Consider the following 27583-nt stretch of genomic DNA (forward strand, 5'->3'; position numbering starts at 1 on the left):
GTAGTAGGGTATGTCTCAGCCCTCGAAAATACCTGAAGATAGTGCGCTGGAGAGATTAAATATGCTGAGACTTGGATCTCAAGTGTTTGATGAGCTAACATAAGTTTTCTAACAAATTGTCTTCAACCAGTGTAGGAGTTACACGGATGCTTGCTTTGACTGTTATTATTTTAAGAATGTTTTATGATTAGAGAGGTTGAATAGTAGACTGGATTGCCATGTGCAGTAATTAAATGAAAACTCAGAAGTGTTCAAGAGGCTGAATGATCATTGGTCGCGGATGTCTGTAAAGCATTGGACAGGTGCGGGGACGTGTTCTCTTAGTCCTCCTGTTCCAAGATACGATGCGATGCTGAAAGAATCACAAAAGCAATTTTTTTATGTATAACTTTTTAGGGTGGAAAACTGTTCCTCTTCTTTCAATTATTTGGTGTAACTATATGTAAACCCCTGGGCTTTTCTAGACATAGGGGGATTGAATTATTTTTTCTAATAACCATCAAAGATAGTTTCAAATGATTCTTGCCCACTTCTATTATTGTTGGTGATTCAGACACATGGAAGCAGTAGTATCAGGGCCTTTTGTTATTTCTTTTATGTTGTTTTAATTTATATCTTTAACCAGGCTTATTAAATACTCTCTATGTTTAGAGTTAGGCTGATTTTAACGTTTTCTAAGTGGCTTTAGTGTCAATATTTTAAATACTTGAAATCCACCCTATAATTAACAGGCATTCCTATGCCGTATCTTCCTATCACATTTATGCTGAGAGGTATTGCCCAAAGGTGAATAGAGGAAATATATTTATATTCAGAACGTCCCATGAGCTGTCCAGAGCCTTAGAACAGATTTAAAGCAGATTGAATTATCCAATGGAATGCCAGTTTACCTATTAAAGAAATATGGTTTCAAGTATAACACAGACTTTATAAATCATGAGAACATTTAACCGGCTTTCTAGCTTACCCCTTTATGAGTGTGGATTCTATTTGTCAGCCTTAAAATACTGTGTGGAATAATTCATAAATAGCAGCAGCCTGGAATGCTCTGTCAATTGATGAGTAACTCTTAATCATAATTTAAGTTTTTATTAAACTGTTTTGATGGTGAGGAGACTTCCTCAAAGTGAAGCACTGGGGGTAGTAGTCATAGAAGAGGACGCCAAGGCTGGCGCCGAGAAGTGCTTGGCGTTTGCGAAGCTGGCGGATGTAGCCCTGTTAAGTCATAGAATGAAATCTGAAAATAATGATATGGTCCTTTCCTTCAGTGAAATGTTCAGCCCGGGCGGAGTTAATAATGAGAACCTTATGAACAAAGGAGTCCGCCTAACATCTGTGTCTGTGATAAAGCCAGTGAGAGTTCATTGAAAACTTGCTAGCTTAACATGCAAAGCTGACAAGAATGTGGCCTGGACGTCAGTAGTTGAAGGGTCACAGAATTATGCATCAACTTTCTCCTATTAGGATGCGACGTGATTGCTTGAGTCACTTTGAAACCCTGTACACGGTCTTCTAAAACACGGCCGCCTGAAAATCTAAGTCTGAAGGAGCAAGGGGTAGGCCTTTCTGTGAGTCAAGTCCGTTCCGGCTCAGTCCGTTGTCTGGAACCATGATTTGCACGTGTGAATTGCTTGCGGCCTCTAGAATAAACTTGACTTCTATCAGGATACGCCTGCCCTGAGGAATCCACAGAAGCATAAACAGCGTTGATTTTGGTTGTAGAAGCAGCCGCAGAATTTATCCAGATCTCCACTGTCATCTTGTAGGGCTCACTAAGACCTTTTGGGGGGTCGGTTTCTTTTTCAAGGTCGCAAAGCACGTTGGTGGAACAGACTAAACTCGGGCCCCACCCTCTGCCCTCTCTAGACCTGTTCTTTTCATTCATGTGAGCTGCTTTGTTCAAGGGTGTGCTTCTGCTACAACCAGCATTGGTGTCTGGAAAACAAGTATATGGAACACTGTAGAACAGTGGGAATTTTTTTTTCTATTTTTCCCTTTTCCCTCACCAAAACTCTAGAAAAGGTTAGGGGTGTGTTTACTTTGTAATGTTTCTATTTTTAAGGTGCCACATTAGAGTATTCAGTGTGGAAGGGTTGGATTAGAGGTGCCAAAGTCAAATCGCGGTCTTGCCACCATGTTCGCTGAACACCACACCCGCTCAGACGTCAAGGGTTGGATTAGAGGTGCCAAAATCAAATCGCGGTCTTGCCACCATGTCCGCTGAACACCACACCCGCTCAGACGTCAAGGGTTGGATTAGAGGTGCCAAAGTCAAATCACGGTCTTGCCACCATGTCCGCTGAACACCACACCTGCTGAACACCACACCCGCTCAGACTTCAAGGGTTGGATTAGAGGTGCCAAAGTCAAATCGTGGTCTTGCCACCATGTCCGCTGAACACCACACCCGCTCAGACTTCAAGGTCATTTTCTACAACAGCACATGCAGGGTCCTCGGCGTCACACAGAGTCACAGGGCAGAGAGGGAAGAAAGGATCGGGTCCTTGACGAGGTTTCCTAACGTGGCAGTCCAAGTGAGGCCGTCCCAGACAGTTCAGTGCGTGGGTGCATGTGCAAGACGACGGTTGCCGTGAGGACCCGCGCTGCTCCAAGGCAGTTGTAAATGTGTCTGGCAGCTTCCACACTATCCTGTGAATTATCAGTTTTCCACTGGGAAGGGTGAAACTGTGGTGTGTGACCTCTGGAAAACAAAACAGAACAAAAACACTCCGATGGTTTAGAATAACGAAGTCTAGGACAAAGGTGCTTTCCAGAAATGATTGACCTAGCGTGCTAGAGCTTAGGGTCATCATGGCTTTAGGAGCTCCTTAACTCAAGCTCTAGGGATCCGCTGAGGCAAGGCCAACTGCTCACCCCTGCCGGAGTCGACTTCCCTGGGTGCAGAGCCCCTTGAGTTCAGTTTGTCGTAAGTCTAGCATCTGTACTTTGGGTGGACTGAGGTTTAATGATTGGCCTTTGGCTCCCTCAGACTGTGAATAGAAAGTTCGGGCTTGTTGGGATAGGGCTGAACCAGTTTCTGAACTGGCTCATGTTTCTGCATTCTCTCTTGTTTGGCATAGTAATTCCTATCTTGGTTGTTTTTTGATGCTTTTCAGATATTTGATAAATACACTTTATCCCTCATTTTAAATTACTCTCAATGGGAGGCTTGATTCAAATCATCTAGCCTATTATTTTCATTATGAGAGTATCCTACACCTCTGTTGTTGAGTTTTGTGAAAAGAGATTGAAGTTTCTTTACAGCATTCCGTCTGTATTTCGGGAGTCAATGTGGTAGTCACAGCTCCAGGACAATTTTGGTAGAAAATAGTAGCTGCAAAGCAGTTTGAAATTTCTTTTTTTTTTTTTTTTTTTTAAAGATTTCATTTATTTATTCGACAGAGATAGAGACAGCCAGCGAGAGAGGGAACACAAGCAGGGGGAGAGGGAGAGGAAGAAGCAGGCTCATAGCAGAGGAGCCTGATGTGGGGCTCGATCCCAGAACGCCGGGATCACGCCCTGAGCCGAAGGCAGACGCTTAACCGCTGTGCCACCCAGGTGCCCCAGCAGTTTGAAATTTCTTAAGGCTAAGTTTCCTTCCCTGCAGTCTCACTACTAGGTAGAATATTCACGTAATTCATCATCCAAACTGTGATGCCTTTGAGAGTGGAAGGGGTGCTGTGACTAATATTGCCCAGCCAGCAAGTGCAAAGTGGAAGTTTTGCAGGCACACCAGGGGTATGGTAACTCTACTGTCAGACCAAATGGAAACAAGTTTCTTATATAATTCTCATATATATATATGCATATATATAACAACTATTTATTGGCCGGGGAATTAAACAGCTCGAAAAGCCTGCTTTGTAAACCTGAGGTTGTCTAGAGTGCTGTCCTGTCGGTACTTGCATCAGTATCTTGTCTGAAAGGTATATTCTGGTTGGATGCAAACACAGCACAGAGGCAGGAATCTGTTACCTTTATGGTCTGTAGCTGGCGACTAGAAACCTAAGGGAGCTGGACCCAGGACCAGTTAGGGACTTAGCTTCTGTCAGCTCCCTGAAGGATGCAGGCTGTAGACTCCTCTAAGTTTTCATGCTCTGTCGTGGACAGAGGTGGAGTGGAGCATCTCTAAGAGATTTTAGCTACCCACATGTCCTGTATCCTTTTAGTTTCACCAGGAAATGCCTACTTCACATATTAGAATGCTAATTAACAAAGCCTCAGTTAATGATCTAGTAATTTGTAATAACTGCCTCTGAAGGATGGCCTTTCTTTTTCTAGAATTTAGATTCAATTAGCCAACATATAGGACACCATTAGTTTCAGCTGTAATGTTCTATAACTTATCAGTTGTGTATAACACCCAGTGCCCATCACACACGTGCCCTCCTTAGTGCCCGTCACCGAATTACCCCCTCCCCCCCACCCAGCTCCCCTCCAGCAGCCCTCAGTTTGTTTCCTATAGTCAAGAGTCTCTCATGGCTTTTCTCCCTCTCTGATGACTTCCCATTCGGTTTTCACTCCCTTCCCGTACGATCAGGAATTCAGCAACGTAGCAAGACATAAAATCAATGCACAGAAATCAGCTGCATTTCTATACACCAACAATGAGACAGAAGAAAGAGAAATTAAGGAATCGATCCCCTTTACAATTGCACCAAAAACCATAAGATACCTAGGAATAAACCTCACCAAAGAGGCAAAGGCTCTGTGCTCTAGAAACTCCAGAACACTGATGAAAGACATGGAGGAAGTGTGGCCTTTCTTACACGGTACTGGCCGAGCATCCGTGGGGAGTAGGTATAGAACAGCTGACTGCCCCTAAAGTTGAAGCTTTAACTGGCTCATGTAGGCTATTACATTCCCTCAGTATACATGTTTTCAAGTAGATTCAAGATACTGTAGCAAGAGATACCGTAGATGTATTTAATGATATCACCCATAGAAATCAGTGTTGCTTACCTTCCAGGATTGTCCAGCCCAAAGTGTTAATGGCCTTCCTTCCTTCCTTCCTTTCCTCCTTCCTTCCTTCCATCCATGCATCCATCCATCCTTTCTTTTTTTTAAAGCATTTATTTATTTATTTATTTATTTATTTATTTATTTATCAGAGAGAGAGAGAGAGCGCGCACAAACAGGGGAAGTGGCAGGCAAAGGGAGAAGCAGGCTCCCTGCTGAGCAGGGACCCAGTGCAGGACGCGATCCCAGGGCTCTGGGTTCAGGACCCCAGCCGAAGGCAGATGCTCAACATACTGAGCCCCCTGGGAGTCCCGGCCTCGTTCCTTTCTTCCTTTTAATGTCTGTCCTGTCTAAAGCCAACTAGTATTGTGAGCCCATGGGCAACAGTACCAGTTTATGCCCTTGTTGAAATTTCTATCTTTTCATCATGATTTGTCAAAATCATGTGTCTTGACATGAAATAAAATAATTATGTAAACTACCTGGTCAATAAAATCATGCTTATTTTTATTCTTTGGTCTCTAAACCTAATGACTGCTTTTTCTAATGCTCTTTTAAAATTGCAGTTAACGATACCTTACAAGGACAATGACCTGCTTTTAGGTTTAAATCAGAAATTCCAGGGGCGCCTCGGTGGCACAGTCTGTTAAGCTTCCCACGCCTGGTTTCTCTGCTCAGGTCGTGATCGCAGAGTCATGTGATCAAGCCCTGTGCTGCTCTCTGCGTCCATCGCAGAGTCAGCCTGAGATTCTCTCCCCCTCTACCTGTGCCCTTCCCGCTCGTGCTCTCTCTCTCTCTCAAATAAATAAGCAATTCCACTGAAGTCTGTCTGCTAATCACTGACCCTGCATCACGCTGCTGTTCTTTCGGTCTTCTGTCACTGACCTCCTTCGGAAGGGCTCAGAGTTGTTGGAAGCCTTATCCTGATCAGTGTGTACGAAGAAATCACCTAGGTTGGCAGGACACACACTCTTTCATAATCAGATCTTTTTATTACTATCTGAAGAGATGGAATTAAATATTGGCTTGAATTTTTACCTCTCCCCCAGCTCCCTTCCTTCTATTATTTGCCAATACAGGCTTACCTCAGATATACTGTGGGTTCGCTTCCAGACCCCTGCAGTGAGGCAAATATCGAAATAAGCTGAGTTAAATGAATGTTTTGGTTTCCAGTGCAAATAAAATTTATGTTTACATTATACTATAGTCTATTAAGTGCACAGTAGCGTTGTATCTTAAAAAATCGTGTATATACTGATGTGGTATAGAATATAGGAGAGGTTTGGTGGGCTGAGGACAGAGCCAGCCATTCAGAAAGAATCCTTGAGACTACTTCGGTGCAAAATGGTGGTTTATTAAAGCACGGGGACAGAACACTTGGGCAGAAAGCGCTGTGGCACCAGGGTCTTGAGGAGTGGCTGATTATATACTCCAGAGTTGGGGGAAGGAAGGAAAAAGGAGGTTTCAAAAGAACTTTCGTATCCTAAAGAGGATCCACCTACAAGATACCAGAGGTCTTGCCATTGTCAAGGGAAGGTTGTTTTCCCCTCTAGCAAGGAATTAACATTTAGTTGGGAGATTCCTAGAAGAATGCCCCACAAGAGTGGGGGAGGGGGTCGGCGGGAGGTGGCAGGGTGTCACTCTACGCTTGGTCTTCAGCTAGCCTTCTGCTCCCTTATCATGTACCTTAATTAGAAAATACTTTATGGCTAAAAAATACTCACCATCATCCGAGTTTTCAGTGGGTCGTAATCACTGAGCACGGATCACCGTAGTAAGTGTAATAATAATGAAAAAGTTTGAAGTATTGCGAGAATCACCAAAATGTGACACAATGGCGTGAAGTGAGCAAATGCTGTTGGAGAAGTGGTGCCCATAGATTTGCCCGAAGCAAGTTGCCACAAACCTTCAATTTGTAAAAAACAAACCCCCCCAAAACACAAAAACGCCCAAAATGCAGTATCTGCCGAGTCAATAAAGCAAAGCTCCCTAAAGTGAGGTCAACCTAGAGCTGTGTAAAGTGGTCCAGTCTCAGAAGGGAGTTATTTTCATTATGCAGTGGAGTGAATGGAGGCTTATAGATGAAGCCTGCCTAGGGCTTCACCTTCACAGGACCACAATGGTGTCCAGTTCCATTGGCTCCCAGTTCACTGCCCTCTACAGTGTATTAGCTTGTTTCAGAATGAGGACCTGTGTTTCCTAATAAAATGGGAACATGCAACATGTGCAAAAAGAGAACTGGCAGAAAGGCATGATACTTCTGGCCACCAGTTGTTTTGGTTTTTTTGAGTTACTAAAGCACTGGAAAATATATTTAGCAAATTTCATCAATTCTTTTGTCATTTCATACAAATTCCCCAGTTTGCTTGTTGATTCTGTTCCTTAGAGAATGAAGTGGATTTTTTCCACAGCTGTGAATTAAAGGAGGAAAAATATTTTAAAGGGAATTATTAATTAATGGAGTTGCTTGTTCTTGATTGAACCAAGCAAAGTTAAACAGATTTGTTAGAGAAAAAGCATGTTGGGCTCAGCTTATCAATGAACAAAAGCAGGTCGAGATTACTTGTAAAAAGCTTGTGGCACATAGGGCGTGGGATTTTCTGTGCCTTTTTCTCTAGGTTACTGATGCTCAGAGAGTTTATAGGGATGTACACCCTAGTTAGGTCCTCGGGGATGCTGGCTTTCATTTTGCACTCATGCTATAAGCATGTTTCTTTATTCCTTTTCTCTATACTTCCTGGCTTTTCCCTTCATTTTTAACTGCAGACTAGCTTTGATTAGGAGCCTGATTCCAGAGCCTTGCTGCTGAGATATTATTTTGTCTCCCCCCAAACCCCAGTTCCTATGTTGAAAGCCCTAATCCCCAGTGTGATTGTGCGGACCCCGGGGGCCTTTGGGAGATAATTAGGTCGAGGAGCTCAGGAGGGTGGCACCCATGATAAGATTCACATCCTTAAGACGAGGGCAGAGGCTGCAGGCTCTGCACACTGGGAAGAGGGTCCTTGCAAGTTCCAGCCTCCAGAACTGCGTGCACTAAATTCCTGTTTAAACCACCCAGTCTGCCAGATTTGTTAGCGGCACCTGCTAGGATAGACGGGGACCCCAGTTCTGCTGAGGGTTAGCTGAGTGATGACCCGGGTAATTTTCTTCCTATCTCTATGGCTCCGTTTCCTCGTTAGTAGAAAGGGCTGTTAAATGAGGTATTTCCTGTACACACACACACACACACACACACACACACACACACACAAATTGTCGATATTCATTCTGTCCTCGCCTTTCTGCATTTCTTAGGAAATGAGTTGTGGTGATAGGCTTTGGAGGTTGTTGAAACTCACATGCTGGGCAACCAGTGAAGAGAGAGAGCGTTAAGGTTCTGTGTTCCTCCTTCCGTTGCAGGTTCTGCCCCAAGCCTTTGCCGCGAGCAACCGGGTGGTGGAATGCAGGGAGAGGGGAGAAGTGGGGGTCCGAGTTCAAGGGGCGCAGGATGGAGGCCGCTTCCGTGGCTCTGCAGCTTGGGTTTCCTGTCAGTATTACTGCAGGACTGAGTCCCCGGGCGGTGTCCATCCCTGGTTTCTGGATGGAGGTCAGATGAGGATGATTTACACGAGCAGCCCCTAGAAGTTGAGCGTGAGCACGTCTTTGGACTGCACGTTACCTGCAAGGAGAGCAGTTTGTTTTGGAAATTTGAGAGGTGGGGCAGCATCCCCTAACTGTGTGGTTTTTTAATCGTGGTCTCTGGGCGCTGTGAGCTTGCCATACTGCACGTGTGCAGCTGTTGGCTCTGAGAGGCTGGGAGGGTAGCAGGGGAGGAGGTTTGGCTTTGTTGCTCCCATGGGTCTTGGTCAGGAGCAAGAGTCGAAGTGGAGACATGGACAGGTGCTTCTGCTTCTTGCTTTGACATATTATTAGACGGACAGTTAAACTAGTTTCTAGCTCTGAGTATAAATATAAAAACACTTCTTTAAAAATCTGGAAATACCCTTTTGAACTATGGGAACTTGTGGTAACTCTTCCCATGTATTTTGATAGCCTACACGCAGAGCAGTTCTTTTACCCTGTGGGGCTGCCACTGAATAGTGTTTTTCTTATGAAATTTTCTACCAAACAAGTTGTAGATTACACACTCCTGGTCTTTTTCGTAACATTTCTGGCTTCATTCTTAGAGACACAAGCTTTTTCACTTGCCTATTAATTACCGTAAGAAAGTTTATCCATAATCATTTGTTTATTTTTGTAATATTCTCAAAAATTGGGTTTGGTGTGGGCAATGTTTTTTTTCCCAGTAGGTTTTCCAGTGTCTGGTTTCTTTATGAAACTCAAGTTTACAAGGCTCACTTAGAAATTGCTTCATGCCCTTTTTTTTTACCTTTATTTTAAGTGTTTTCTTCACATGGGATATGGACTTTTAAGACCTGTTTATTATATTCATTGAGACATTAAAAATCTAGTAAATGCTGTTGGGAGGTTTAGTGAATGGTTTTCATTGAAATGTAAAGTCACTTAGAATTAGAAATTTGAGACGAGAGTGGGCTCCATCCAGTGAGCTGTGTAACCTTTTCATCAACTGTAGCCTTGTCGTGGAGAAAAGTACATGTGAGATAGGTCCACTTTCATTAAAACCTACTTTTTAGAAATTTAATATCAGAATATGTTTTAATTTAAAATATAAATTCATTACCTAGAGTTTTTTATAAAAAGAAAGACCTCCTAAATCATTTTAAGTCACACAGAGAGTATTAAATCAAGGGAAAATGAATTATTATAAGTCTTTTATTACAGGCTCAGAAAAAACCTGGGTTGAACTTAGCTTATATATTTTTTATGACATTGTTCCACAGTTGGGCTTTTTGATTAGGCTTTTATGGGAAGGAGAAACACAATACTTGAGGCTGTTCTGAAACTGTTGAGCTTTGGATGTGGATAGTCTTTCCTGCATTGCTTAGTGTCTGGTTATGCATCAAGTGCTTGCGTGTTTATTTTTGCCCCCCACCCATCTCTCCCCTGTAAGCTCTGTGAGGCCAGAGACATAGCCCACTGCAGCTCAGCTCAGGACGTTTGCCCCTGTATCTGCTCTTCACAATCCTCGGGTGATTGTTAGAGGAATTACCCGGGACCGAAAGGGGCATGTGACTCAGTGTGAGTGCGTCATTAATCACGCCAACTTTGCCCCTTGATCCGCCAGGCGTTGAAGGTGCGGTTTTTGCAGCAATATTCCTTTTGCATAATCCTTGAGAGGGGTGGGGATTCGGACTATTATTTGGGCGGTGGGGGGAAGGTGAAGCCCTTTCCATAACTAGAGTCCCGTATATATTTTAAAATTGCCTTCTTGAAAATTCTGTGTGTTTTGACACGTGCATTTTCAGCACCCCAACGTGGCCACCCTCAAGATGTGTTCTGGTTTTCTTTATCCTTTCAGATGAAGTGAGGGTCTGAGAGTACTAGAGATGAGGAGAGGAAGGAGGGATTGGCACTTTCCACATTTCCCTTAGGAGCCACCTGTGTCCTATTCCTACTAGGTACATTCTAGAAATATAATCAGAAATATAATCAGTCCTGTCTGCCAAGACATCAGATAAAATGGCTTAAAAAGTTACGTAATGGCCTGTTATCTTTGAGCATGACTGCAGTAATGATATTTCATGCTGATGACTATCTTACCTCTTTCCTCACAGTCAAATGAGTACAATAAGATCTCTACTTCCCCAGTAGCAGTTTTCAGCCAAATACCTCTGAATTTGTTGTAAAATCTATTAGGCAGTTTCAATCAATTATTATTTACATGTGATTAAGAAATCAAATAGTACAGAAGGCCTTGCAATGAAAAGTCGCAATTCCCAACTCCCCATATGGGCTTCGTCACTTCCATGACGGATTGTAAAGGCATGATTTTCCCCTGGTTTGAGCCGCGGTGGAATATGCGCAGCCTCCTTGAAGGACATGGTGAAATTTAAGAGGATTCTTCATCGTCACTGACAGTCTGAAGTCCTTACGAATTACATTGTTGTGAAGAGAACTCTAAATTGAACATAATGTTCAAAGACATTATCTACAAGTTTTTAATTCTAAGATTTATGATTCTAAGGTTAAGGTTGTACAATTGCTGATAATAATAATACTGGCCAGCACATAAAGTCATTGCCGTAGGGTTTGCAATAACTCTATGAGGTAGGTAATGTTATTATCCCCACGTTAGGGTTAAGAATCTGAGACGGGGCAAAAGAAAGTCAAGCAGCAGATGGCTGGGCTGTGGCTTAATCCCAGGTGGTCTTGTTGCAGAGTCTGGGCTCTGAAGCCCTGTGCTGTACTTCCTAAGAACTCTCAAATGGTACTAATTGTATCAGTGACTTAAGCTGGAGAAAATGGTGCATGACTTTTGTCCTTCATGGTTCATCACTACAGCACCAGTCTACCAGCTAGCGACTCTCATTGCCGTTTACAGCACTGTCCTCTAGTAGCTCCTTTCAGCTAGAGCACTCATTCCTACTGTGTGTGCTGGTGTGTGGGGGTGGGGGCGGGATCAAGCAACACAGAGAGAGAAAGCCTGTCATGAAAGCTGCAAAGACGTTACTTGATGGATACTGGAGGATTTGCTTTAAAATTCCTTCTATTATCACTTCCTGTCCTGTCTTCTGTCAGTTCTATGATTTAGGTGATGCTCAGATATGCTTTGCTAGAGAAAGCTACAGAGTGCGTAGTGTCTCTCTATGCCCAACTTCTGTACCAATTAAAGGGATAAGGAGGAGAATGCACTCAAAGACTATGATCACTTTAGCAACATGTTTTCATATAAGTGTCAGAGTGTATTAGAGTGATGAATTATATTGTTATAACCATTAGCCCCTGTTCTTACCATAAAGATGTCAGGATTGACATTTAATTTATATCAGGGGGATCTTGATTCACTCATTCCTACTGTCTTATTTCCTTCCTTTCTTTATTTCTTCCCCTATTTAATTATTCACTTACTCAGATATTTACTGAGTACTTTCTTTATGCCCAGCTCCATTCCTGGCACTGGGGTATAAAAATGAGAACAAAAAAGACAAAACAAGACAACAGCAACAGCAGCACATGGCTATATGGAACTTACATTCCAGCAGGGAAGAAAACCATTAAAAAAAAAAAGGCAAAATGTATGGTTTGTCAAATGGTATGGTAAGTGCCATGGAAGAAAAACACAAAAGCAGGAAATGGAAACAGCACAGAGTGAGAGGTAAGGGATCAGTCAGGAACAGCCTCAATGAGAAAGTGAACCCCATGCTGTCAGAGGGAAGAGCATGGTTGGGAGAAGAAGCAGTCAAGGGCAGAGACCATGTGGTGCTGGTGTCCTGGCACACTAAAGGACCAGCAAGTTGCTGAGTGTTTCTGGAGAGAGTGATCAAGGGCAAGAGACGTTTGGGGTGTGTTTGGATAGATAATAAGGGATAGAGGGAGGAAGGAGTCAAGGGGGATGGGCAGGAGGACCAGAAGAAAACTGTCACAGTAATTCAGACACAAGACAATGGTGGCTTCCCCCAGAGTGATAGCAGTAGTGATGGTGAGATGTAGCCAGATTTGGAATATTTTTTGAAGGTAGAGGCAACAGGATTTGCTTATGGATTACATGTAGACTCAGAAAGAGCGAGGACTCAGGATTTTGGACCTTAGTTAATACAAGGATGTATTTGTTATTTTCTGAGACAAGGAAGATGGAAGGAAAGGCAGTTTGAGAAGGGAAGATCAGAAGATCCACCTGGGACATGTTATGTTTTAAGATTCCTGTTAGACATGTGAGTAGAGGTGTTGGGCGTTAAGAATCGTAAGTTCAGAGTTAGAGAAGTTCAAGAATAGAAAATCCAGAAATGGACCCTCGGCTCTTTGGGCAACTAATCTTTGATAAAGCAGGAAAAAACATCTAGTGGAAAAAAGACAGTCTCTTCAATCAATGGTGCTGGGAAAATTGGACAGCTACATGCAAAAGAATGAAACTTGACCACTCTCTCACACCGTACACAAAGATAAACTCCAAATGGACGAAAGACCTTGATATGAGACAGGAATCCATCAAAATCATATAGGAGAACATAGGCAGCAACCTCTACGACATCGGCCACAGCAACTTTTTCATGACACATCTCTAAAGGCAAGAGAAACAAAAGAAAAAATGAACTTGTGGGACTTCATCAAGATAAAAAGCTTCTGCACAGCCAAGGAAACAATCAAAAAAGCTAAGAGGCAGCCCACGGAATGGGAGAATATATTTGCAAATGACACTACAGATAAAAGACTGGTATCCAAGATCTACAAAGAACTTCTCAAACTCAATACACAAGAAACAAATAAACAAATCATAAAATGGGCAGAAGATATGAACAGACACTTTTCCAATGAAGACATACAAATGGCTAACAGACACATGAAAAAATGTTCAAAATCATTAGCCATCAGGGAAATTCAAATTGAAACCACACTGAGATACCACCTTATGCCAGTTAGAATGGCAAAAATTGACAAGGCAAGAAACAACAATTGTTGGAGAGGATGTGGAGAAAGGGGATCCCTCCTACATTGTTGGTGGGAATGCAAGTTGGTACAGCCACTCTGGAAAACAGTGTGGAGTTCCCTTAAAAAGATAAAAATAGAGCTACCCTATGATCCAGCCATTGTACTACTGGGTATTTACCCCAAAGATACAGACGTAGTGAAGAGAAGGGCCATATGCACCCCAATGTTCATAGCAGCATTGTCCACAATAGCTAAATCGTGGAAGGAGCTGAGATGCCCTTCAACAGATGACTGGATTAAGAAGTTGTGGTCCATATATACAATGGAATATTACTCAGCTATCAAAAAGAACGAATTCTCAACATTTGCTGCAACATGGATGGCACTGGAGGAGATAATGCTAAGTGAAATAAGTCAAGCAGAGAAAGAGAATTATCATATGGTTTCATTCATCTATGGAACATAAGAAGTAGGAAGATCGGTAGGGGAAGAAAGGAATAAAGAAAGGGGGGGTAAACAGAAGGGGGAATGAACCATGAGAGACTATGGACTCTGGGAAACAAACTGAGGGCTTCAGAGGGGAGGGGGTGGGGGAATGGGATAGACTGGTGATGGGTAGTAAGGAGGGCACGTATTGCATGGTGCACTGGGTGTTATACGCAACTAATGAATCATCGAACTTTACATCAAAAACCAGGGATGTACTGTATGGTGACTAACATAATATAATAAAAAAATATTATAAAAAAATAAAAGAGTTAGAGAAGTACAGACCGATGATAAGCAGGGGATTCATCAGCATCTTGATGATGGGAGTAAGTGTCGATGGAGGAGAAGAGAAATCAATACCGAGGCTGTTATGGTCCTCAGATTCCTGAAATCACGTGAGCTTTCACAGCACCTTCAGGATTCTATCCTACTTGAATCCACTGTGATGTTGCTTAGGCTATCCTGGATGGGTTAGGAATTAGATCAAATGGAAAATGAAGAACAAAGAGAAATATATTTATATTGAACATATTATATATTTTTGGTGGTTCTATGTAGAAAGAGGGCAGAATGCAAGGTTTATTTTTCCTCATTTGTTCAACAAGCTTTGTTCCCTAAGAAAATGGATAATTGGAAGCTGTTTAAAATCAGATTGTGTTTTTACATTATTTCCACTAAGCCGTTGGTTCTATTAATTATTTCTTCCATAAAGAGGAACATAAACAGGAGCAGCTTTCTTGACTTGCTAACACTCATGTGAAGATAAATTTGAAATATTTATGTCCCTAGACAAAATATTAGTAACTAAATACAAACAGAAAATTTGATTACTATTTAGTGGACTGTTGGGTAACATTGAGAATTTGTCATAACAGCCATTTGGAAGAGAATACATATTGAGTAATTTATGGTATCCACGCTGATATTTCTTTTGGAAGCAAATTTCTTTTAATTCGCAGCATTCTTAATTTTAAAATCAAAATTTTATTATCAATCTGTTTTAGACCTATTAGCTCCATGCTCTTGGACTACTGTATTTCAGTGCAGTTCTATTAGGTCTTTCTTCCTTTAAAAAGTTTTAATTAGTGGAGAATGGAAATGTGTTTCATAAAGATTATATATGCTTCAACCAAAATTGTTTTTCATTTTTGAAAATCTCTTTATGATCTAGTTTAATAGACAGCCAGAGTCTCATCTGCTTCTGCATTTATTCTGTTGTTATATGTTGTTTTGGTTGAAATGTATGAAGAAACTCTGTCTTCACACAGATATGTAGCTGAAAAGGAGGAGTATTTATTAGTCTTTCAGATAATGGTAGATATTATTGTTAACACTGCACCAAAACTCAACAACGAATAGTTTCCTAACAGTTAGTTGCAATGTTGAATTTGAAAGCCACATCAATAAACTTTTCATACATTAAAAAAAAAAAAAGATTGCATCGCACTCAGTATTAAATACGTAGATCTGCTAACCTTATTTTATTTAACTGAGTTAAGGCGTCTGAATTATAGAGATGTTTGGCAGAAAACATAAATTTAAGAATATTGAGTTCATTTCAGTGAAACCCAAATATTCATTTAAATCTGAACACACTCTGGTATGTTTTGAAGTGTTGGAGATGTTTAGAATAGTTCTAAAACAGCACGCTTTGCCTTTTTGAGACAAATTATATTTTTATTTCTAAATCAAATTCACTCATTGGCTGTTTTCTGAACCCTAATTCCAATTACAATATGTGTATGTTACAGTGTTCGCTGCTCAGTGCCCTATTTTAAGTTTAACTTGGAACCGTGCAAACAGACATTTTGGTCTCCTGGTCTCACTGCAGCAGAAAGGGGCAAACTAGTAAGGAGAGCACCAACTGTCAATCGTCCTTATCTCAGCCATAATCTCTGGAATGAAAGATTCCCATCATCTGCTGCACATAGCAAAAGGTCTGGGTGTCACAAGGAAATGACATCAGTTTTCTAGCATCTGTGATACCCTCAAGTAGTAATTTCAGAATACTTAACAAAAGGCTTACATTGTTGAAATATGATGTAGTCTGGGGAGTTAACTTTTAGTCTCGATCTCTAACTCTTTCATTCTGTGCCAGAAAGGAATTCTGCAAGACAGGATGGGTTTTCCTTTGCGGTAGCCTGGCTAGTGAGGAAGAATACACCTCCTCTCCTCTTTCCTCGGTTAGAAGAGAGGAGAATGTGGACGAGATGTGATATTCTCTGGGAACTCTAGGAATAGGAAATTGCTTCTTCTTGAACAATGAGGTCCATGATTTCAGTTGGGAGCATTTTTAATTGCTTTGGCAAAGCATTTTAGCTACCAGCAACCATTTCCCCTACACAGATACAGTTGGACTCTGTACACTTTGAAAGTAAGGAACAAACAAAAATACAAAAGAATCTTTTTGTATGGGAATTGTGAAATCTGAAGTCTGCATTGTTTTGTTTTGCTTTAATGGTTGCATTTTTCATGGGATTATTTCTCTACAGGAACAGCTAAGGAAAAGACATTAGCGAATTATTATGATGGTGGAAAAACTTTCTCCTGGTCAGTTGAACCAATAGGTATGGGAATGTGGATAGAGTTTCTAAATATTAGTTCAGTTCTTTGGGTGGAATCTTGAAGAAACATCTTTTATTCATAGGGCACTCTCATTTTGAACTGTAATTTTTGTTTAGTCGTGGGAAAGAGACTTGCAACTTGTATTATATGATGGAAGAAAACTGTAGTGAAAATTCATGGTGCCCAGCGTACATTAAACCTCTTCTCCCACCAATGGCTCCCGTCTAAAGCTTTTCTAAATGCTGATGCCCCACCCTCTGTTTTGCTATTTGCACACATTGCCAGTCATCAAGGGATGTCAGGGAGGTCTGACCATGAAAACAGATTTCTTTAATTAAAAAAATTTCTTATAAGCCACGAGAAGAGAAGAATAGATGCATTTTGCTGAATTAAATCAAAATTTGTGAGGCATCGTGGTTGCAGAAGAGCTGTAGTCACTGGATGTTGACCCTGAGCAGTGGGTGGTCACTACTGAAGTCTAGAGAATGGTCAATGTGGTGACAGAACAGCAGACAGGACGAGGAAGATCCCTCCAGCAGAGGCCTTACCATTCACCAGCTACCGATACGTATTAAGGCTCCAAGTCTGAGCGGAAGAATTAGAGCAGAGGCAGTTCCATCTTGTATTTGAAAAGTTTCTATTTTACTTAGAAGAACTTCTGTTCATTAAAAGCACATCAGAAAAATCAGAGTATTTGGAACTCCTCCCCATATTCAACTGATCTCTCATTCTTGGTAATGAAACATTACACTAATCCTCTCACACAAATACATACATCAAAAGAGAAGAAGGAAAAACCTTCATTAACTGAACCAATGACAAAATATGACTTAACACACATATAAACTAGTGTATCACGTATTTGTACATATTAACTACATGTTGAGGTGAGGAAACCACAAAATTATTTTTAGAGGAACATAAGGATTGTGTGTATTCTTTTGATTTTTCGTATTTTTAAGCTTTTGGCAAAATAGTCACGAGACAGAAGTTGTTAGTCGAAGTCATGTCTGTGGTACAATGAAAGGCATTACCGTAATGTGTCACTTCTTGGCATGAAGCCCTCATATTCTCAGTCATGTACGTTCACAACTTAATGTTCTTCGGAGGAAGCTACATAGGTGCGTGTTTAAGTAAAATGTTTTTAAGATGTTTTTTTAAACCACAATTGTAATCTTTGTGTTGGCAAATTTAGGCTTTCTCTTCAGGGTTTCTTTGGAAGTCAGGCATGTTTGTGAGGAATTACACTGAACAAAGTATGAGCATTGCCTGTGTAGAAGTTCTCTCAGCATAAGGCACTTTGAATTTCTGATAGATTGTGTACTTCTGGAGCAATGTATATGCATGCATTCAAAATAGAAGTTAAGTGTCCCCCTTTCACAGCATGTGTTAGAAAGCAGTGGAAAATGTGATCAGAGTTAGGGTCCTATTTCCCGGGAGACTCACTTTTACGAGAGCATAAATGTTTACCTAAGCAAGAAGGTGAAGTACGTTATGCCCAATAAAGGGCATTTTGCAGCGCTGGTTTACGGAAGACGTTCAGCAGATGGTGGATCTTTCACACGCAGTGCGGTGCGTTGTTTGAAACTCTGCTCATCTGTACACCATGCTTGAAATAAATACCATCTGGGAATATGCCAGTCGTTTCTTCCCCCTACTGTTTTTATTCCACACCCTAGATTTTGTCACCTGCCAAAGTTAAATAAATCTTATCTAAACAGTTGAGATAAGCCTTGAGTTGTACCCAGGATGGTCAAGTCAACAAACCTCTTCAAAACCAGAAATGAAATACAATATCGCGAGATTAAACAGTCTCCAATGGCAATCATGTTTGCATTTAAAGATTTTATTCCAAAAGGATTCCAGTCTTCGTATCCATTTTTCCCCCTGCCTAGACAAGAAGGCGACATACGGAGTCAAACAAAACGCATTTGCTCTCTAACAATTTAACTTGTACGGCTCTTATAAACAAGGCCTGTAGGTGTATGAAGCCTACTGACTTAGTCAGTAACTTATGTCATTATCCTTGAAGAAGCAAGTGTGCTTGAGAGGTACCAGTAGCCTAAGTACAAAATCTATAGAATTCTGGCATTTTATTGTCTGTACCTTACAACAAATTCCCACCAGGTTAAACTGCCTGAAAAGAGAAGATAGTATAAATGTATATGATTTCTAAATTAATAGGCTATTATAAAAATGCAAGTTTCTTCCCTTCTAGGGCAGACATCATTTTAATTGCTAATCAAATGTACGCTACAAGGGCAGGAAGTGTCTGTCAGGGTTACCACCGCATTCCCAGGGCGGGGGAGACTGCCCGGCCCGGAGTTAGAGCTCCACGAGTACTCATTCAGAGAAGGAATACATGATGTTTTCAAGAAGATACTGTTTACTTTGCAGATAAATACAAACGTTTTGTCATTGTTTAATTTCTGAAGTGAACGCATTTTGACTTACAGTTAAATGGTTCCCTCTCAATGTTATACTGTTTAATGGCAGTTACTTTATGTGTGATGGGTAGTAAACAGATGTTACCATGTCCCTCGGTGTCAGACAGTACTGACTTCTGTGTGTTTCCTGCCCAGAGGGTGATTTATACGCTGCTTGCTGGGTTGAAAAGAACCCATTTCCCCCCTTGTCTTTCTGCACATCTTCACGTACTTGAATTCAGCCTCCAGCACATCTGAGAATTAGCCCAACTGTATGTAGACCTGAGAGCTGATACGCTGCTTTTCTTTTATTTTTAAGGTCCAACAATAACATAAAATATATTTTCATTTCTAAAGTATGTGGTTTTGTAAGAGTAATTATTTCTACAAATGTGTATATGATACTGAGACATTTAGAGAGAACTAAGAACCTCCCATTTTTGAGTGCCTGCGATAGCAAGGACGATAGCCACGCAGTAGAGGAATTACCTTTAATCCTGACAATAACCATTTGAGGGAGGTAATAACACCATTATAGACCCATTTCACATGTGAATAAACTGAGACTGAGATTGCTTACCAAGTCTCTCCCAGGAGACCATACACTAGCAGATCCATGTTTTTAATCCAGGTCGGTGTGAATTCAAAGCACTGAGGTTTAATGTTTCAAGTAATTTTGGTAAAAAAAAAATCAAACTTTTGACTTATTTGAGTAAATTAAAGCCTCTCAATAAATACATTAATGTCTAGACCAAGGACTTGAATGGAAGGAGCAATAATAAAATTTAGAAGTCTTATAAATATAAGGAATGGAGTGCCACTATTTTAATTTGGAATCTTTAAAAGAATGCTATTGGTAGGGGCGCCTGGGTGGCTCAGTTGTTAAGCGTCTGCCTTCAGCTCAGGGTGTGATCCCGGCGTTATGGGATCGAGCCCCACATCAGGCTCCTCCGCTGGGAGCCTGCTTCTTCCTCTCCCACTCCCCCTGCTTGTGTTCCCTCTCTCGCTGGCTGTCTCTATGTCTGTCAAATGAATAAATAAAATCTTAAAAAAAAAATAAAAGAATGCTATTGGTATATTAGCCATTAAATTTATTATGGTCTTTAGATAATCTAGAATTACTTGAAATATTATTCAAGAACTTGTGTGTTTCCCATGTATGTTAAAAACGTGTAGCAACATGTCCTCTGGCAAGGTTCCCACAGTACAGGCGTGCCTGGGTGTACGTGGTTGACAAGCCCAGGTGCTCAAGCACGTTCGGTGGTCGGGTGTGTGAACACTGCAAACGTAGTGTTTCCTTTCATCCTCTTATCAAGTGTGAAATTCAGGTGACTATGGTACCAAGGATTTTCCTCTCTGAGAAATGTTAGTCAGTTCTTTTTTTTTTTTTTTAGTTTTTTATTACGTTATGGAGAAATGTTAGACTTTTAACGTGTTAGAGATGTTTGGTTACCTAAGCCAAGCAAAACCAAACAAAAATCTTTAGCGTTGCTTGACTGCATCATTAGGAATTTTTTGTTAAATAATACATTTTGACAGTTTTTTAAGTGACTCCCCAGGTGTGCGGATTTTCAGTTGGGGATTACCACATCAGTATTTCCTTATAAAGGATTCTTGATTCCACTGTTGTCAGATTGTACAATGACAGGCACGCACCAAAGGTTTCTATGCTTTATTGAATTTCAAATAAAAATGTAAGGATAATGGCCCTGGACATTTCTACCTACACTGTTTTCTCCCCCTCTTGTTTGCTTTTTATATCTTCCCGGCAGGACACATAAAGCAGTGCTAGAAATTCCTGAGAGCATAAACACTGACTGTTTGCGTGCACCACAGACTGCAGTCGTGAGGGAGGAAGAGAAGCCTCCTTCCTCTGGAGATACCTGTTACTCCTTATGTCTCGTTTTCTTCCTTCATTACCATGTGGATGGTTATGATTATAGTACTGTCGGCAGCGGATATCACCGCCCATGCCAGTATCTGGCTTTTGCTTCCTCAGGTGTGGCTGCTTCGTGGATTGCTGGGACCGATAGCACAGATACGTGGTTGGTAGTGTCTCTTTCTTAAGGTCGGCTATCATGGCTTCTCTCTGAAGGTTCAGTGATGACTTTGTTTTTATGACTATAAGCTTTTCTGAGTTTTCTACTCTACGTAGAACACTCTGGTGTGAGCCGATGATATCCAAGGCAATATCCCTGCTTTCAGGCTATTTAAAATCTCCTTGGAGGCAAAGAGCACATAATTCTATACAAAAGAAGGAATATCTGAAATGTATCAGGTGGTTTGTATTTATGTTAAAGGGTTCAAACAAGAGGTCAGGGTGTCATTATGAGCCATGGTTCTTAGGGAATGTTTCAGAGATAACTGAGGCTGGAGCTTGAAATTGCTGTTTTGTTAGAGCTAGTGGTTTGTCCACATTGTTCACACTTTTCAGCTTCCCCTCCATTTTAGGTAACCATTGGAAACTATTCTGGCTCGTGAGACATAAGTAGAAATTTGCTAAGAATTCATATTTAATAGGCATTGCGTATACTTTCTTGTTGCTTTCCTTTTCCCTCAATTTTGCCTGGAATGTGAAAGTGATGGATGGAGCTATAGCAACTGTTTTTCCACATGAGGAATAGGAATTTAAAGACCATAAAAATTTTTTGTCCCTAATCTTATTTTTTTTTTAAACTTTCTGAATCAATGCCAACCTATCTCAATTTTATTTAAGTCATTATTTACTCAGATGTTCCCTTTATGGCTGAAAACAATTTTTAACCAGTGCAAATATATTTAGTGCTTTTGCCAGATTATCAAGTGGCTAATTGTCAAGAATTTATTCATATTTCAGATGTCTTTGTTGCTACACTCTATCTGAATGGCAGACATCACTCCCCACAATAGTCTAAAATGAGCCAAACGATTAAGCTTGAGGTGGGGGGGACTAAGTTATAAACAACATGACGAATGACATTTTTTTCTCTCACCTTGACTCTGTGTCCTTCATTTCATTTCCTAATACATCAGAAGTTTTGGAATTCAGCTCTTATTCCTCTTTAATTCCACCAGGATCTAGATACTCTCTTTAAAAATCTCCTTCCCTTCCTCAACTGTCCCCAGTTTGTGTTAATCACTCTTGCACATCTTCATTCACCTATGTATGTATTCCTCCGCACATTGTTACTTTTGCAAAACCTGGAGAGAACCAACAATTTAGTTGGGCAAGAAGAGGGAAATATTTCTATTATTAGGCAAAAGCTTACAAGAGAAAATAAGCTGAAAAGGCTTTCTAACCTATGGTCTCTCTTCTAGCTTCAGAGTCCCTAAAGTTTTAAGAGCACTTTTGGGGGACTAGGCAACATCATGAATGAATTTTGTAACTACAGAGATCACTAGGGTGGGGATCTGGCTGTACTAGAGTATGAGCCAGGTGCCATATATCCGGCAGAATATGGTTAGAAGGGAGTGTATGGGATCTCGTCTCAGGACCTGGTCAAAAATATATTTTTTTCCCTAAAACTCCTCTATTATTGCGATATTGACCTTCCTGAATTGGCTTATTGTTCCTAATGTTTTTTCCTCTTTCTAAAGTACTTTTGGGCAATACTCTCACATTTATTTGCCATACCTTCTAATGAATTTTTCTGTTTATGATAGCTGTTTTTATGTGTGAAGAATCATTTTCCTTTTCCAGTTTGGAGTGTGTTGCAGTAATCCAGGCAATCGTTGGGAGTGTCTGGGAACAGGGTGGTAGCAACGCCAGTGAGGAGATGAAGTCATAGTCTGCACGCATTTGGGATGTAGAACCAGGAGGATTCGTCATGTACTGGATGTGGGATGGGAGCAAAAGAAAGGAGTTAAGGATAGGGCATCTGGCAGATGGAGTCTCCATCATGTGAGACCTGGGAGAGCATGGGCAGCATGGGTCTACCCCTAGAGTTCCAGGTGAGCTACCTGAGAAGGCTGTTGGTTCTATAAGCAGGGGGTTCAGGAAGGAGGTTGGAGGCTAGAGAGGAAAATGTTCCAAATCTGTCATGGGACTGGAGGAGATCACCAAGGTTGGAGAGTAGATGGAGGTGAGAAGAGGTGAAAGGATCAAGCCCTAAGACCCTTCAATAATAAGAGGTAGGGGAGAGAAGGAGCCAGCTAAGGAGAATGAAGAGTGGGGAGCATTGCAAGCAGGAGGAAGAGGAAGAGAGGGGCGTCCTGGAAGCCAAATTAAGCATGTGTATCTGGAGCAAGGAATTACTCACTGTATCAAAGGCTGCTGAGGTTGGAGAAATGTGCATTTGGATTGAAATCACAGGTGACTGAGTAATCAGAGCAAAATCTCAGTAGGGTGGGATTAAGAAGATAAGGGCAGAGAAGAATGTGGGACAATGGGTATTGGCATACTTTGGGAAGCGCGCGCGCGTGCGTGCGTGTGTGTGTTCCTCCCCTGTTTTCTGGTCTCTAGTATCTGCGTTAGAGGCACTCTGTAGATGACTTGATCTTTGGCTGTCCTGGCTTAAAAGTGGGAGAGGTAAGAGCTGGTGAGAAGCTGTGAGCCTTCTTAACACGCTGTTGGACTTTGAGTTCAGTGTATTGTTATCTGGGTACATTATTTGTTGGGGAAACACCGGAGTCTTTTGTTCTTTCCTCTTGGGGTGGTGAGATTCCCCAGAGATTCCAGTTTCTGGCCTGAGAGAGTAAAGGTCTGTCTGACAGTTTTCTGGCCCCAAATGGAGGACGAGAGCTGGCTGGAGGTGTGGGTTGGTGGGGGAAGAGGAGCTGTGTCTTCAACATGGCAGTACTGCACGTGTTGCCCGTGTTTTCGGTGTAGTGCCCTTGCCTACAATTGTGCTTGGTGTCTTTCTGCCCAGAGACTTTGTTGTAATTTCTCAAGAAAATAAACCTGACACACTTGGGGAGGGCATTTTCGGAATGGAGATATAACTGATGGACAGATACCATTCACCCAGAAGCCCTTGTTTCTGGGACTCCCCCGTTTACCCTCAGTTGGACAGCTTTCTGCTGCTGCCAGTTCCTTGGCCTTCTGAGTTGGGGTTCAGAACTCCTGTGGACAGTGGTGGGTTCTTCATTTGCAGGTCTGCTGAATTAGGTACAATTAGTTTCCGTATTTTGTTGCTGTCACCACCCCTTCTTTCCGTCCTTATGAATTTATGGGTTTTTTTTAAAGATTTTATTTATTTATTTGAGAGAGAGCACAAGTGTGGGGGAGGGCAGAAGGGGAGGGAGAAGCAGACTTCCCGCTGAGCATGGAGCCCAATGCGGGGCTCGAACCCAAGACCCTAGATCATGACCTGAGCTGAAGGCAGATGTCTAACTGACTGAGCCACCCAGGCGCCCCTGAATTTATGTTTTAGAAAATCTCTTTACTATGGTTGGAGCGGAACTTTGGGTGAGAGCAGAACGGGATGCGTGTCTGCTGTCGAGTCAAAGATGCTTCCATCAGTACGTGTATATCACAGTTCAATGCTATTAGGGTTTATACTATTATTTGTTCACTTTCAAACTGGTACCTTGAGGTTCTTTTCCACTTGACAATTGCATTATCTGTCTCCCATTTGCACAAGTTCTGTGGTGTGCTTACATCGCTGTATATTTATACGTGAATGTCTTTCCACTTCGCCAGATTGTGATAGAGGAGCTCCTATCTCCAGAGCCCCAAAATGGTTTATAGTTCATTTACAAAAGAGATAATAAACGTTGTCAGACAAGTGAACAGCAACTTCTTCCCCCAAAAGGTGAAATTTTTAATTCCACTGAAATGTACAGTGAGATAGAAATTATCTTCACATGTGTCCTTTTTCCCAATTTGAAAGTATAATGATGAGTCCCTTGTAATTCCTTAAAGAGATCTCTTAGAAAATTTTGGTCCCCAGTGGCTAGGAGATGATGACAAGCTTGGAACCATTTTAAATGAGAGATGCTTCTGATCTCTGCTACTTAAGACGAGTTTCTACTTGAACAAAGGTCTTTGCTTTGCTTCTCAGCAATTTGCAAAGCTAACTCATCTTGGCTTTTCCTGTGGCTTCTGAATTTCAAATGGGGCAAAGCTGGTTTCTCTAAGCCCTTACACTCCTTCTTACTCTGTCAGTGAGAAGAGGGCATGAACTGTAAATACAGACTGATTTGCATTTATTCTGTGTTTAAGCTTCTGCTCCCTCTGCTCCCTTCCCATATACCTTATCCGAAATCAGTGTTGATGGTTTCCCTGTGGGTGAGACATGTTTAGTCTCCCATGTTACTATTGGTACAAGTGAATTTGTCATTTTTTTCTTTTTGCTGACAATGTTTTCAACCTAGTTTGTCTAAAATCTCCCAAAATACTGATTTGGAGAGAGATTGGTAAAATATTTTTCCCATAGGAATGTGAAAGGGGCTGTGGTAACAAGAAACACAGTCAACATTTTCGGAGTGTTTGCCATCAGCATGGCACCGCTTCTAGGCATTTTACTGGAATAATTTCCTGCAAGAATCCTATAGGGCGGGTGCTTTTATTAGGTCCATTTTGCAGATTCCAAGCCAATGGAGGCACCGTGTGTTACACAGATAATGAGAAGTGGTGGAGCCAGTTTGACTTCAGAGCCCAGTGTGTCCCTCTGCTTCCCAACACTATTTGTCAGATGATGATAGGACACCATGTAGTCTTATCTTTGTGTTTTATGTCTTTGCGCTACAAAGTCATCTAGAATGAAGTTATTTGTTTATGAAAGAGCAATCAGGCTGAGCTCAAGGAATTTTCAGCTTGTCCAGTCAAGTTAAAGGTACAGTTAATTTTCAGGAATTACTAACATCAGCCTATTTCAACGTGTCTACATTCAACAAAGATTTTTTCAAAGATTTTTTCCAAGCCTCTGTGTACTAGGTTCTTCTGTATATGGTGAGGGACACAACAATAAATTAGGCATGATCGTGTAGTTCTATAGGGAAGGGTCTGTCAATATTATCTCATGTCTCCATATGTTTGTATATCATGCCTCAGATAAACTCAATCTCACTGAGACTAGGAACTTCAGTTGATTCGTGTCAGATTTCCTGACTCGTGCATTTCTTCTTTCTGGTAAATTATGATGCCTCCCCATTTTTTCTGTGCCCTTAGAACCAGATAGAAAAACAAAAACTTGGATAAAATTAATACATGGTAGAGAATAATAGAGAACCACAAGTTGAGATTTGAAATCCAAGCCACAAAGAGCCAGAGTTAGCAACCTGGGGTTGTGGGCAGCCTCTCAGATGGCCTCCGAAGACCTGGTATTAATGCTCTTGTGTGTGGGCTGGACCTAGAGACTCATAATGACTAGAATGTAAAGGAGATGAGATGTCACTTCTAAGACTAGGTCACAAAGACAACGTGGCCTTACCTCGCACGCCCCCTCTCTCTCCGCTGAAGGAAGCCTGCTGTCTCCTTGTGAGCTTCCCTGTGGAGAGACATCTGGCAAGAGACTGAGGCTCAGCTTCAGCCAACAGACAGTGAGGAGCTGAAGCCTCCAGTCGGGAACTGAATCCTGCCGACAACCACGTGAGGTTGGGAATGGGTCCCCCTGCGGAGCCTTCCTAGAAGATGCCAGCCTCAGCCGACTCCGTGATTAAAGTCTTACGAGAACCGTGAGGCAAAGGCACCCAGCTAAGCTGCACCTGGATTTCTGACCCACAGATACTGTGTTTGTTGATAATACGAAAATGGATTTTAAGCCCTAAGCTTTAGTGTAATTTGCCGTGCAGAAATTGATAACTAATATTCTTGGTAATAAACACCATGAGGTTTTCTACTTTTAGGGGTCTCTACCTCCAGGGTAGCAGGTCATGTGAGAGAGGGATTGAGGCAAGAACCACTGGGACTGGAGTAAATAAATGTTCAGGGCCAATGGAGGGAAGGGGCCATCAAAAGCAGCCTCAGGGCTGTCCTGTCCCCCTGGGGAGAGCCCAGCTTAAAAAAACAAAACAAAACAAAACAACAACAACAAAAACACAAAACAAGAGTAAGTCAAGCAGTAGCAGTGTTCCGTGGCTTAAAGTATTGCATTCAGTAAGAGTAATTCTATCGTATTGAATTACACCAGTAAAGCGAACTGCTTCATCTGGCTGCCCAAATATACGACTCATTTATGAATTCGGCTAATCATGTTTTGTGAACTTTTGTTTTACTGAGTTTCCTTTAACACAACCTCTTAAAATACGGTGCTTTCCCTTTTATGCACTCTTTTGATCGGAAGCGCAGAGACGGGATTCTTGTTATGCAGAAATTCAGACCGATGTGTTACCCTCTAGTCTGTGAGTGGTTTGGCGTCCTGGTGTTAGAACACGCCCGCGTTGCTGGTGTCAGAGAAGCAGCGCGAATAGCAAAGCCCGAGCGTCCAGGGAATGTGCCTGTCACGTGTTCACGTGCTTGTGTGCCCAGGGTCATGTCCAGCATACCATCATTTCCCGTGTTGGATCTAGAATCCTATGTGATGCAGCTTCTTAAAGTCAAAAGGAAGTAGATTTTGTTTTGTCAGCATAGTTCATTTTGATATATTTTTAATATCTTAGGTTAACTTGACTACTTGGTTCTAAAATAGGCTATTTTGCTCTTCATTTTGCAACATTGTGGTTAACGAAGAGTGCATTTTGTAACGTTGTAACGAGGCGTGCATGGGCTACCAGCAAATGTGTACCAGTGGAGTTCA

The 27583-nt window shown here is 41.6% G+C and overlaps 1 protein-coding gene across 1 annotated transcript in view; it reads left to right on the top strand.

Moving 5' to 3' along the window:
- The window catches only part of FMN2 (formin 2), a 357463-nt gene that overhangs the window by 163207 nt on the left and 166673 nt on the right, over positions 1–27583 (top strand). The gene's annotated exons all lie outside the window — the stretch shown is intronic.

The sequence above is a fragment of the Ursus maritimus genome, unplaced genomic scaffold, assembly GCF_017311325.1.
Source record: "Ursus maritimus isolate PB19 unplaced genomic scaffold, ASM1731132v1 scaffold_2, whole genome shotgun sequence".
NCBI lineage: Eukaryota > Metazoa > Chordata > Mammalia > Carnivora > Ursidae > Ursus > Ursus maritimus.